General features: G+C 39.1%; 1 pseudogene; it reads left to right on the plus strand.

Annotated features, from left to right (window-relative positions):
- The first annotated feature begins 267 nt into the window (after window positions 1–267).
- On the plus strand, window positions 268–2200 carry LOC121426796 (annotated as a pseudogene).
- Window positions 2201–14898: the final 12698 nt, after the last annotated feature.

A 14898-nucleotide genomic window follows, 5' to 3' on the forward strand; every position in this document is an offset into this window, starting at 1 on the left:
TGTGCGGACACCATCTGTAAGTTGGCTTGAAGATAACTTGGCACCGCTTGTAGCAATTCCTAAACCTCTTATGAAGGAGACATTTCACGTAGATGTGAGCTTCGTTCATGAGTACGGTGATCAAGAACTCTGTTGTGGGGACATCCATGTGGGGTTTGCTTTGAAGACGCCCTGACGTATACGTATCTGTTCCTTAACTTCTTGGCAATGCCTACAATCTGAAAATTTAGTTTCGAAGACGACCTTATGTTTTTTTTAGCTAACCCCTTCCCTAAACCAGTTCCCGAACTTCTGGAAATGCATCTTTTTCTAGAATCAGTAGATCAGTAATGATGCAATGCGATCCTTGATCCTTCCAGTGTACAACCCTGTGTTCCACTTGACTGTAAGGCAGAGAGATAGGTAGCTGTACGGACAGCGTGGGCCATTTATTTTTCTGAATATTTGATTAAACGTTTGAAATCATTGTGAAAACGAACAAGATATTCCTAAAGCAGTAGAGCGTAGAGAAGATTGCTCCAGCCACTTTTCGCAGAATAGGCCTATCCAACATGGAGCAATATTTAGAATCTATACAGAGTTCATCGGTCATAGATCACGTGAACGCAACCATTGCTTCTGATTGGTCGTGGACCCAGATCAGGTGGTCTTGGTGGATAATCATCCAATTAGTGCTGGCTATCTTGGGTATATCGGGGAATCTCTTGGTCATTCTTGTTCTATTTCAGCGTCGATCTTACCGGAAGCCTACCGATATTCTAATTGGCGGTCTCGCAGCCGCCGATTTCATCACGTCCATCTTCATGATTCCTCAACCGAAGCTATCGGGCGTCCCGATACCATCTGGGCGAGATCGCCTGCAAACTGATATATTCATCTGTATTCCTATGGATATCGATCAGCTGCTCCGTGTTCACTCTCACTGCTATCTCGATAGAACGATATATCGCGGTGGTCCACCCTTTCCAATTCAAACACTGGGTGACGCCAAAGAAAATCGCCATTTGGTTTGTTATTATCGCCTTGGCAGCGATCGCGATAAACAGTCGCACGTTCGGTACAACCTGGGTTGACGGCGAACATGGGAAATGTACACATAGATACAGCGACAAGGGTGTTCAGACATTTTCTGGAATCATGGTGTTCTTGGTCCTCTTTATCATCCCCACTCTTATAATGCTAGTGTCTTACTCCCTCATCGCCCGCAGCTTACGCATAAGGTCCAAGCAGTATAAGCTCCAACATAGCGTCCAGAAGAGCGGCCATGGGTCAGGTCCATCAGACAGGCTCCTGATCGCCAGGAACAAGGTCATCAAGCTCATGTTCGTCGTCATCGTCACGTTCATCGTCTGCTGGGCAGCGGATAGCGTGGCTCTCCTGGCCTACAACATGCGATGGGTGGAGCGGTCCTACCTCTACAGTAACGTCTATCATGTTCTTGTCGTGATGGCGTATTTCAACACGTGCGCAAACCCACTCATTTATGCCATCCACTATCCGGAATTCAGGCAAGCCGTCAAGGACCTGTTCTGTGGCTCTGGAACCGTCAGATCTTCCCTGTTTGGAAAGGACTATAATCTGACCACGAAAGGCAGGGTCTATGTTAACGCTATCGTCTGAAAGATGTTGACAGACCTAAATTTCCGCCGATATTACTCTAAGTTAACTCAAATTAAGTAGAAATAATGTTTGAACACATCCAGACATCCGTTGCTTACAGTTTCTATTTTGGAATTTTTGTTGACGTATCGTCAACACCGACCTGTATAGGATTTGTATATATTTTCGTGTAACCACCGTCCTAATAATTGCAGATTGTGTAAACCCTTTGCACATTGTGAACACCGACCACTGATTAAAAAAAAACATCACTGTTGCCCTGCCCTTCGTTCTGTGTATATTTCATATTTTATCTAAAGTGACACGTAGACTCAAACGCAAGTAATATCGATGCTGATCGCACAATTAGTGATAAGTACAAAATAACGATGATGAATTAAGTAGGCTTTATATTCAAATTGCATGGTACTAGACCCAAAAATGTAGGGAGAAATAAATCAAGTTCGACATTGAAAAATTTATATCATTGAAAAGAATAATACAATTTAAGAAGATGTTGGCTTAATTTTGGTCATATCATAAGATAATAACCAAAAGAAATCACGCAGGAATAGTCGAATGATATAAAGGTGAGCAAATATCTAATCCATGACAAAAGCAGGGGCGGATCCAGAATTCCAAAAGGGGGCGCATTTTCCCGATGAAAAATTGAGAAGCAAAAAAAAAAACGATCCTCATTTAAAAAAAGGGGGGGGGGGCACCTTGGGTATAAACGGCATATTTGCAATATCTTTTTAATCATGGCTCTAAAAGGGGGTGATGAGCCTCCCCCACCCCCTGGATCCGCCACTGAACCAAAGCAACTCTGACCGATCAAAATCTATATCACTATTGTGAGCGCCATCACGCAATCGGTTTGGAGACGGTTTCGTTACAATTTCGTTACAATTATAGACCTTATGCAGTGACGTCATCGACCCACCATCTTTAATCGAGCTTGAAGCCATTGCCTTGCATGCGTTGCTGGGGAGAATTTCATCGACATTCTTTTCGTCCAACAAATTTTCAGATCTGACACCTTCCTCGATTCTGATTGGCTGAAGGCCACCGCACACCTTACGACTGTTCGCGATCCGATTGTGAACAAATCGATTTTTGCTCTTTTTCTGAAAATGTGAATGGGACATATAATTTTATTTGAGGTTAAGATTAATAATACTAATATAACCATTTTGAAATATTGCAAGCCTTTATTTTGGAGTAAAGGCCAAATTAGTTTCAAATCGTAGCCAATCGTAGGACTGCTATGACGTCAATACGACTAGATATTAAATTCGCTTTTATTCTAAGAAGGATGATAGCATAGTCACAGATTTGAACATAGGTATTCGTACCATGATTGAGAACATTACACAGTAAGATATTCCAATTCTCAATATTAGCATCAAATCCTACTACATTTTATTCTGCAATCTGGTCGCAGACCGCAGGTGTGTGGTCGCCTTTAGAAATACTATTGCGTGGATACCATCGGATATTACAAGAACTTGTCGGATAGAACATCCGACAATTCTCACAAGAAACGCTCCCCTGATCTGCGGCTGACGCTACTCTGGAGGGGAGAGGGGGGAGGGCTATGAGATTAGGCCTATGACGTCATATGTATAAGGATTATACGAAACATTAAAAAAATTCTCAGAAATACAGGGGATGTAAAGGGCCAGCAGACGTTCTCACAAAGGGGGTGTTGCAAGAAATATTTGCAATCAATCGCAAATATTCTTCTGCAATTTTACCGTTGATTGATCACTTTTACCTTTAGCAAATCAGATTGCACTCCCCGTTTCATGGAGCAGATTAGCAATCAAACGCAAATTTGCAATTAATTGCACGGCATATGCTTGATTTTGCGAATGAAAATAGACTTACAATAATATTAATCGCAAGTTTCTTACAACGACCCATTACTCTGTAAATGTGTACTCATTCTTAATCAGGTTTAAAGTCGGGTATAGAAGTGCTTTAAAATCGAGCGATGTTTTTTTCCGTCATGTCTTTGATATTTCGTCCATCCGTTGTATGTCATCTTCACGTCCTCACTAAGTTCACATCTAATGAAGATCTAGGCCCGGTCTTACATCGAGTTGTCATTGAACCGATCATTCTGAATTATGGAAATCCATTTATGTCATATTTTTTTCGTACAGAAATTTACTGGTCATGGAGCGTTGTGGCCCAGTGGATTAGTCTCCGAACTTTGAAACTGAGGGTCGTGGGTTCGAATCCCAGCCATGGCGTAATTTCTTTCAGCAAGAAACTGATCCACAATGTGCTACACTCAACCCAGGTGAGGTAAATGGGTACCGGTAGGAATTAATTCCTTGAGAAGCTGTGTGTGCTCTGAACGCCTGGCTTAGCCGGGTAATATAGGAGCACCTTGAGCACCTAACAAGGTGGATATGTGCGCAATATAAATACTCTATATTTTTAATATTATACGTTCACATCTAATGAAGATTTGGGCCAGTCTGACAAAGAGATGTGATTGATCAGATCAAACTAAACAATGAAATCCATTAATGTCATGATTAATCTTACAGGAAATTTACCGCCTGTCCTGATGAAAGAAGCACGTTGATTGGTCGAGACAATGATATATGCTTGACCATAGATGAGGGAGCGAGTTGACCCAGTCTTTGTTCACTACGTTCACATCTTATGAAGATTTGGGTTCCATCTTACAAAGAGCTGTGATTGATCATTCCCAACTATGGAAATCCATCAATGTCATAATTTTTCGTACAGAAAATTTACCGGACATCCTTCTGAAAATGATATATACTTGAGCACAGATCATAGATACAAAACTATTTGAACGGGTCTATGCACCAAGGCATTGGATGTGTTGGTTTTCTGTAGTTATGAGTATTCGGATCTGACGCAACTGTTTGAAAGATGGGTCCAAGGCGTCGCTTTGATAAAACTGTTCCCAAGTTAGGCCTACGCATGGCTTGGTTCAAATATATTAATCAAGCTAGTTCTGAATATTATTATACATCCTCAAAAGGGGCATATGTATGCGGAAGGGGCTTATATAATACCAAGTAGCTGTTCCATAGACCTTAGCGATACCACCAGTATCATGTCAAGATGTCATTATGTTCTGGTAATTGATATCAAACATATAACATAAATATATGCTTCATATCAATTACCAGAACTTAGTGACATCTTGACATGATACTGGTGGTATCGCTAAGGTCTATGGAACAGCTACTTGGTATTAAATAAGCCCTTTCGCATGCATAGGCCCCTTTTGGGGTTGTTATAGCAACGGTGTTGGCCTCCTTAAAGAATTCAGTTTAACTTGCTTGGTTCTGAAAGGGTTCAATCCCGTCTGAAATTACCAATATTGTTACACAAGATAAAAACTGCATTATTTGTCCATTTTTGTGTGTGTGTCTATACCGTTTTCATACTGAAGGCGAAGTGGAGTTACTCCGGAATAACTCCGGATTGAGTTTATACGCTTGTACTGCGGACCGACTTTAAACCCCCTTTCATATTGGCAAGCACCGCAGCGGTGTATCTGCAGTCGTTGCTATGGTTCCCAAGCGAGTTCGCGCCATACGTGTGGCGAGATCACAGCGATAAGTGCATACCGCATTTCCGGTGCGGAGTAACTCCATTTGTAACCCTCTTCTCGAAGTGGGTTGAGTACTCCGCTTTGAATCCGGATCGAACTAATCTCAGAATTTTCATATTGCCCTCCAAAGTGGAGTAACTCCTCCTGGACTCCGGACTAACTCCACTTCGGCTCTCACTATGAAAGGGGTATAATTTTAGCCTAAAGATATAGGCTTAAGTTTATGATATATATTTTGTTTAAGCCTACAAAAAAATGGGGTGATCATACACGACAATTTGACCTCCATTGTTTGATGCAGCTCTTTATTACAGAGTTTGGAAAATTAGTTTTTTATGGGTCACAATCAGTGGCGTACCCAGGATTTCCCAAGGGGGGGGGGGCAAATTCGTCCGCCAAAAAAAAAATACAAGCAAAAAAAGGCCTTCAACCACAAAAAGGAATTTGCACCAGAAAATAATTGACAACCCCCCCCCAAAAAAAAAGTCTTAAAGTTCAAAAGAGGAGGCCACTTGTGGCTCGTCAGGGGGGGCAGTCTGCCCCCATCCCCCTTAGGTACCCTAGTGGTCACAATGGTGCGGCGTAATGCACTATTAAAAAAAATGGCCAGGCCTATAATAACGTGTAGGATTCGGTTTAAGTTTTTTTATTAAGTTTTACCTTATGGAGGAAATTGTCATTAAGTCGTACGCGCCTAACAACATCATGTTATATTAAGATCTTAATATGAGCACCCCCGTCGCTAATGACACGTATTCTCAACTCCGGTTTAATATAGTCCATGGTTTTAATCTAAGTATGGCTTAACTATGGGTAGAACACCGTAATGCTGGATCTATATCAGTAGATAGTGAAGAGGTGCGGATCCAGGATTTTCCGAACGTGGGGGGCACGTTCTGTTTGAACGGCATTTTTACATTACAAATTTTAATAGACCAGTTCGTAATTACTTCATGGGCAGTTTTGGTCAAATGACCTTTCATTTCTTTCATCATGATAGGCAGATTTCAAAGCAAGATATTACGTAAGCTTGCCTTACATAGCAGGATGAAGGAATTGAATAGACCAGGTGACCAGAATAGCACACCAATGAACGCTTAATGAAGGTATTTGTTGCATTCCTACTTTGAATGCATATCTTAGCATGTTGCACAATGTACTTGACAAACTGTGAAATACTAGTCGTTCGTGGACACATTGTTTTTGTGGATGTAAATGAAAACCACATTCAAACGAATATATTAATAATCAAGGCATCAAAGATGGTGCTTATCTCCTTACATTTTAAACCACATTTTACTTTTTTACAAATGACCTTCCTCTGATCATGCGCAGAGTAGAACTGCGAACTGGCTTATTGTCATTAAGTCATATACGCGCTTAACAAAAAAAAATTATATTAATACCTTAAAATGAGTCCCCGTCGCTAATTATGACACGTATTCTCAACTCCGGTTTAATATAGTCCATGGTTTTAATCTAAGTATGGCTTAACTATGGGTAGAACACCGTAATGCTGGATCTATATCAGTAGATAGTGAACAGGTGCGGATCCAGGATATTCCGAACGTGGGGGCACGCTTTTGTTTTAACGGCATTTTTACATTACAAATTTGAATTGTGCTCTCAAGGGGGAGGACACGAGTCGGCTTGCCCCCCCCCTGGATCCGCCAGTGATAGTGAATGTAGCCCCACACTTGGCCCTCATTATTGCCTTGCGTAATTACAATACGCGCATTGGCAAACATGAATACATGTAGTTGTTAATTAACATAATGCAGTGGTTCCTTTTTTTAGACTTGAATATTGCAGATTCATGTTGCTATGCCAGGCATACACCTTCTTGATAAACTAGCACCATTTATCGAGTACTATGGCGTAAAATAACAGATTGTCCTGATGAATGATAGATTTCTTCACCATGAAAGTGTGCTAATGGGGAAGATCCCCCAAAAAGGTAAAATGCATTCATTGAATACAGCTTTAAAAAAATACTTTTTAGCTTCCCATTATAAGCGCAGACTTGGACAAAGATAAGATACTGATTCAAATTCACCGAGTCAAGCACACGATCAATCCACTGGGTCGAGTACACGATCAATATAGGGAAAGTGTTGTAATTTTGTTAACCCTTATTATCGTTTTTTACACACTGTTGCCGAATAAACAATCTCAATGCATAATTCAATTTGCTACAAGATGAATTATGTATTAGATTGTTTTCGTTCGCAAGTTGCAAACCAAATCAGGGGTGCAGTCGCTACTTCGTGCCGTCGCATAGAAACGATACTCATTTTGTCACGTGATTTTTGTGACTGATCGATATTTTGCCCCCGATGCGGAATTCGATCAAATAAACCATATCGCCTGCCCAACCCATCAGTTTTATTCTCATGGCTTGTCTTTGTATATTATCTGTAGTTCGTACTCTATGTTACTGACATCTCTTTGCACTTGAAAAAAAAAAATTTATTGGGTTACAAGCATGCCCCCCCTCCTCGAAATACATTTATTGCTTTTGCATCATGTTCTTATATAGACAGCTGGTCGCCGTCTGTTTCGAGGATTTTCCTTAACATTTATTTTTTTTTTAAATTCTTCTCTGTGTTTGGTGAGTGGAACCAACGGAGTTCAACGGAACAACCGATATCACGGAGACTGAAGCTTTTAGTCTAGTCCCTCTAAATCTACTTCAGTCCACAATGTGCTTTGAGTTTGAGAGTAGGAAATAAAAATTGGTTTACGAAATCTTATACTGTTGTAGCGTTTGTTATTGCTGTCTTATGGATGCGTGGTACTCTACACGTCGATCGCACATACAAACGAAGAAAGGGAAAAGTCAGGTACAGAATATTTGTTTTCTGGGCATCGGATGTGTGAAACACTGGAAAAAACAATGAGATTTATGAACACAGCAAAACTGAAAAACAATAAAATTAAACAAAACAAAACTAACTGCAAATTTTACAATCTGGTTTGCTAGTTGTTTCTTACCTGTATAATAAATATGAAAGTGAATCCTACTTCAGGCGGCCAAAACTGGAGCTTCCAAAAACGAACAAAATCACTTCCAACGGGTCCGATGGCGAGTGGTGGGGAACAAGCCGGATCGGTTGCTGTGTCAGTGGTATGAATTAGCTTTCGCAAGGCAACTTAAATCCCACAGATTAAGATTACCATTCAAAGCACTATTGATGCATGTGCTTGGGGTGCTTTCGTCAGAAAAGTTGCAATCAAGCAGTTTCAAAGTGGATGGAATCCACCAAATAAGTTTGCTCAAATACAGGTGTTTCTTCCCCGTTAACATGGTAGCATTTTTTTTCTTGAGGTTAGTGCGATAAATTGCAATACTTAGAATTCAGCCTACATTATAGTATTCGTTGTTAGGCCTGACAGCTTACAGGACTGGTTGTCAAAAACAACCTTTGTTAAAAGGTGAAGGCATGTGATTCGAAATAGTTAAAACAGGTATTTTCGTGTGTGTATTTGAGTTTTGTCAGACGTGTATCAATGAGATATAATTAGTTACGTCTGGGACCGACCTTTAACGTCACCATCCGAAAGACGTGACCAGGGCTCGAACCTCTCCATCAATTTGTAACTTCCCCACAGCTTGGATTACAGGAGCACGCCACAACGCCCAGTTTCGTTTCGAACAACCTTGTTTAAAAAGTGTAGGCATGTAATTCGAAATAGTTAAACAGGTTTTTGGTTCCCATATTAATCACATTCAATGCCGACACAATTGCTGTAATGTCAGGTATCATGATGAACTTCAATCTTTTTTTAATATGTAGACAATTTTAGTACTGCATTGCTGCATACATGGGCCTATACAGGGAAGACAATGTTCAGAGTGATTACACTAATGTTATAATTACTTGTTTCTCCACCACTTCGGTCTATCAGGGACGTGTTAAAAGCAATCTAAGTAATGCGGGGGGGCTGGCTATTATTATTTTTCCTGATGATGAAATCTATTCAAATTCTGAGGAAAGAGTCAGGTGGAGAATTCATGTCTTGTTACCCCCCCCCCCCCCTCTCTCCCTCTCGATTGTTCTATCATGGACCGATGAAGAGATGGACGATTAACGCAGGCATTTCTTTGATCCAATGATAGTCACCGTCACCTGGTTATGTGCATCTTAATGAGAACATACAGGTGTTATGACAATAGCAATTTTACCATGACTACCAAGACGTATCTGATCACTAGAAGACAGATCAGTTTCCCGGTCTTAGTTTTGTTGGCTGATACCCCTGTTTCAGCATGTGCCTATCAATCAACATATTTCTTGAGAAGCAGAGGTCTCACGGGCCTAATTACTAGTGGTAGGCCATAGATATTCATTCGAGCCAACCCATTGCTATTTTTTTTATTTTGATATGACTGAATTGACAAAGTGTATGCATATGATTGTACATCTAACACTGATTCTATTTTTGGTAAATTACTGAACTTCCTTTCCCTAATTGGGAAGAAATATCACCAATTTCGGACTATATTTTGACTGGCGAAGGATTGGGCCATTTTGCTGTTTGAGTTGATGAATCTGCTCCCCCGACGGTGTCTTCAAACACGCCAATTTATTTTTGAAATGAGCCGTCGAGGGACCCTTTTCTGGTCAGATATGGATTGCCAGATAAAATCCTATCCACTGGTAGTAAACATTCGACCCCCGAATTTCATCCTTATTTTTATGAATTTTTTAAAGTGCCAATTTAACACATGAGTCTATGGGGAATGAATTAGGCCTGTGAGACCCAGACAATTTCTGTGATATAAAACATATTATTCAATCCAGACACTTCCGGATGCACGTATAGGACCTAAATAACATTTACCGTATTTAAACTAATCGCTTTTGCATCGGCTCGCGGTTCTGAACCGCGAGCTGTAACAGCGTGTAAACGCAGTGCAAGATAAACCAAAAGCCGATTCTGCATCGGCTTTTGTTTCTGAACCAGAAGTCGATCAAGTGTAAACACGGTAATTGTGAGATACACGGTCTATACGCGTTACGTGCCACGTATATCTGGAATATTATGGAAAAACTTGGGGAAATGGAATGTTAAATGGTTAACAATCAATGACAAATTTGCCTGTATATTAAAATATGCAGACATTCCCCCTCCCCCCCCCAAAAAAAAGTTGATGGAACTGAGATAACCAAAGTTAAACAAGAACTGCACATCGATTTTCCATATTTTAAGTGATTTGTTATCAACTGCGAAGACAATCTGTGAAATATAAAGTTCTAATCACGAACTGCTCAAGTTCAGCCCTTCTCACGTAGCGAACATAGGACCAAAGTAGACAAGTATGAAGAGAATGACAATAATAACAGTCACCTGTTCAGTGAATTCATTATCTAAGCGATCAATGACCATCTCTTCATAGGTCCATGGTTCTATAATATATTGCTGTTATGGTACAATGATTTCCTCATTCATTATCATTCGATTTTAAGCCATGTCAATTAAGTAATTTAAACTGCCTGCAAGTATTCTCGAGTGTTTCTCTGGGTGTCATCTTTTTGCTTTTCGGACTCTTTGTTCTTTCTTGGAATCACAGGCGTGTAGATGGAGGGGGGGGGGGAGCTTGGGGCCTACGAACCCCTCACCTAATAAAAAAATAATGACTCAGAAAAAGAGGAGAAAAGGAAAGAAAAAACAGTATATCATGAAATATGGTATCATGCATTTTCTTAATATTTTGTCAAAATCTACCTTAAAATATGAGTTTTTTTTAAGAAGGTATTTTTGGGGAAATTTATCCAAAACGCAATGTCTGGGCACCTCAATTTTTTGCATCACTACGCTACCGTTTGAAATAAAAACAAATACCGAATCCTGGCTTCTAGTTAATTAAATAACTGGGATCACGGAGCGTTTCATTAAAGTTAAGTATATGTCACGATTAAATCTTTGTGAAACGCCCCTAGTTGTCAATAGACTATACAGGAAATCAATCGAGTGAACAAGACCGTTTATGTGATCTATATTCACCTGAGCCCCGTTCATGAAGACTTGTTACAATAATGAATGTATAATTATCATAACAAATTTGCTATCTGTCAATCAAATCAAAGGATTTCCGTAGCTTTAAACTGTTACTGCAAACTTGTTATCATAACAAGTTTCGTGAAACGGGTCCCTGATCTACAAAACGTTTGTTTTCTTAGAACTGAGATACTTAGGGCTTTTTGACACATGAATCTTGAATAATCATTGTAATGATGATTGCGATTGTAATCGCGACTGTGATTAGTGTTCGTGATTCTAATCATGTTCTAGTTTGGTTTCACACGTGCTAAAAATTCGTCATTAGCCTTATTTTCCACTGGAATCATCGTTCAAATCTGTGATTTTTTATATCGTGTTAGTCAAACATGGGCTAAACCAGTTTGGTCTACTGGTACTATCAATTTGGTCTAAATTACCGTTTGGTATAGATGCTTTACTAGGTCTAAGGAATAGCTACTTAGTCTAATTCTCATTTAGTCTATTACTCAGTTGGTCTAATTTCCACTTCATCTGCTTATCATTTCTAACTTTGTAAAATGAAAGTTTGGTTCATAAACGTTCATATAATCAGACTAAAAGGGATTTTACAATCGTTCGTGCGATGTTTGCGATCATTACTTTTTTGTCACAACATAGACTATGTTACACAGAATCGCAACGGCTGTAAGCAGTCCCTCAATCAATTGTGAAAGGGGCTTTATGGGGACTTGCGATCATTTGCAAGTCTATTTTTGGTCCCTTCATCAATCACAGGTCTTGTAATTAATTGTAAATTTGTGATCGATTGCTGGGCCTGTCTTACAAAGAGTTACGATTGATCGGATCATCTGTAACTTTATGGAAATCAGACAATTATGTCATTTTTTTCTCCAGGAAATTTGCATGATGTCCTTTGTAAACGAGAAAAGCACACTGAGTTTTGAAGACAAGTATATGATCATACTTCACATCTAGAAAATAAATTTGCCAAATGTCATTTGTAAACAAAGGAGAACACAAAATTGTCAAGAAATCAATGAATTTATGGATACACTTTCATATCTAGAATTTATTTTGAACGAACATGCATTATATTGGTTGATTTTGCTGGCTTTCCATAGTTGTGATTGATCGGATCAATTGCAACTCCTTGTAAGACGGGCTCCCTAGTCATTGTAAAACTGCAACAGAATATTTTTGCAATTGATTGCAAATATTTTCTTGCAACACTCCTTTAACGACGTTAGACCAAGTAGATAGTAGGTAAAGTAGGTATAGCACTTCCAGAATATTATACCAAGTAGTAAAGGGTTAATGGCAATCAGACCAAATGGCTAGTAGACACCTGACTGGCTGTAGACAAACTAAGATTAGACCATGTGAGACGAGACCTAGCTCCGTAACATAAAGGTTTGCGATGGATTGCAAATATGAAAGAACCGCACTGATTGGTCCCTGTCAGTATTTTGAGCCGAATGTGCATGTATCATAGATCTTGATTGGTCATTTCATTTAACGATTGATCGCTATTCTTTGTGTGACGGAGCCCTGAAAGAGACAAAAAGGCAATTTATACCTCGGTCACATTTGTTCTACGGCGGCCGTACTGCGAGTCGAAAACAGCCGTTTCATTCATTTTTATTCAAACAAACCATGTATATTAAGCTATTGCAACAAAAAAGTCATTTTAAAGGCTTTTTTTCTACTAGCCGTACGACCGGCGTAGAGCAATTGTGACCGAGGTATTACTGTTCAATAACTCGGTCACATCGGGGTCACATATTTTGTTCTCCGGGGGCCGTACGGCGAGTTCAAAACAGCCGTTTTATTCATTTTTTATTCAAACCACCTGTATGTAGCTGGTACTAAAAAATGTTAAAACAGCTTTTTTTCGACTCGCCGTAGGGCCGACTTGGGGAAATGTGACCGAGGTATATAGGATAGGATAGGATACATTCCGTGAAAGACAGCTGATTATTCAAAATTATTTGAAATGCTATTAAAACACAAACACACACAAAATATATATACACTCATCCAAACAACACCGTAACAAAGAAATCACACTGCCACTCCCCATCCCCTCTCCCAACATACATACTCACCCACACACAGAATAGAAGTTAGATTGTTGTATAGATGAAAGAATATCATAATACCTGAAGAAGTAAAAAATTGTCAAACTTACATGATATATTAGTGTAAGCAAAAGAACACGCAAAAAATGGCTTAAGGTCTCCCATATAAAGATTTTTTTTTTTTTGGGGGGAATAACCTGTACTAGGATGATTTACAAAAAGGAATGAATACCAATGACTCTGCCTATAATATCAGGCGGGGACAACAAACGTATAGGGCAGCAAATAACGCCTCTACGTTCGCTGGCTGAATATAAAAAGTGATTATAATAATATTTGTAGGGCGCTTTACACTGGTGTTTCAAAGCGCACAGGTTGGCAGATTATAATAATATACAGTCAATCGTCAAAAAAAAAATTATGAGAAATCACCATAAATCATGTTCAGTTAATGATATATTTTATATTACTTTTCTTTTGGTGCAGTTGAACAGCATTTAAAAAAAAGTATCAGCTGTTTAGTAAGTGAACTTTAAAAAAAAGGTGACACGTTTTGCCCTCATCTTCCCTGACCTTCAACGCTTGACCCGACAAAACATAACAGAAATTAAGTGAACGCCTCGACTATGCAAGAACATAAAAAAAGATTAATGAAAAGATAATGATGTATTCTGCATAAATATTGTCAATTTATTTTTAAAAACCAAAAAATACAAGTACATATACTTTGCCATCAGATCTGAGTAAAATAAACAAGTCTTATAGTACAATAAGTGAACAATTATCAAAAATATATCATACATGTACTATCAGAACAACTCCAGACAAGGATATTAACATTCCAACAAATTGTTACAAATCACCAGTTATACGCTTCACCTCAAAAGAGCTTTTGCTTTATTGACACCTAATATTAAGAGGTGTTTCTGAAAATTAGTAATTATTAAATTGTTGGAATAAATAGCATAATTGTTTGGACTTAACATCTACACAGCAAACACTTTGGTGTAAACTATGACACCAGTTCATGTCCCTTAAGGAGTAAGGAGAGCACAATGAGGTGCTAAAATTACACCTTAGGGTTTAAACACATCTTACACTAAATAATGTTACAGTAACAAGCAAAGGTGTTGTAGTAATGACACCCATGGGTTTGTTTAAAGCCCGTCTCACACTGTGCAATCAGATGCGACATGATTTTTTACTAAAATGCATTTTAAATGTGGCATTTTCAAAAACAATTATTTTATTTGAAGTTCGGCATAATGCTTTGCGCCAAGCCCTGTGGTTAGAGCAAAGTCCAAATCGGCTTTAAATGGCAGGCGATGATGAGTTCTATCACAATTCTGATTGCTAAGATTTTATTGGTTGGAATGTTCATATCAAGTGTTATTGCAATTTATTTGAAATTCGGATCGCAACGAATCGCATAGTGTGCACCAGGCTGAACAGGACCCCGAGCTGCCATTGATAAGTCACCTTCAGATGGAATTAACAGAGATATCGGGAGATTTTACATGCAGGAAAAAAGAGGTTTAGATAGATCAGGGAGATATGGAAAATTGCAGAAAGCTTTTCATTCTAAACTTCCTAAATATCTATTTTATT

This window comes from Lytechinus variegatus, chromosome 13, assembly GCF_018143015.1.
Source record: "Lytechinus variegatus isolate NC3 chromosome 13, Lvar_3.0, whole genome shotgun sequence".
Classification (NCBI taxonomy): Eukaryota; Metazoa; Echinodermata; class Echinoidea; order Temnopleuroida; family Toxopneustidae; genus Lytechinus; species Lytechinus variegatus.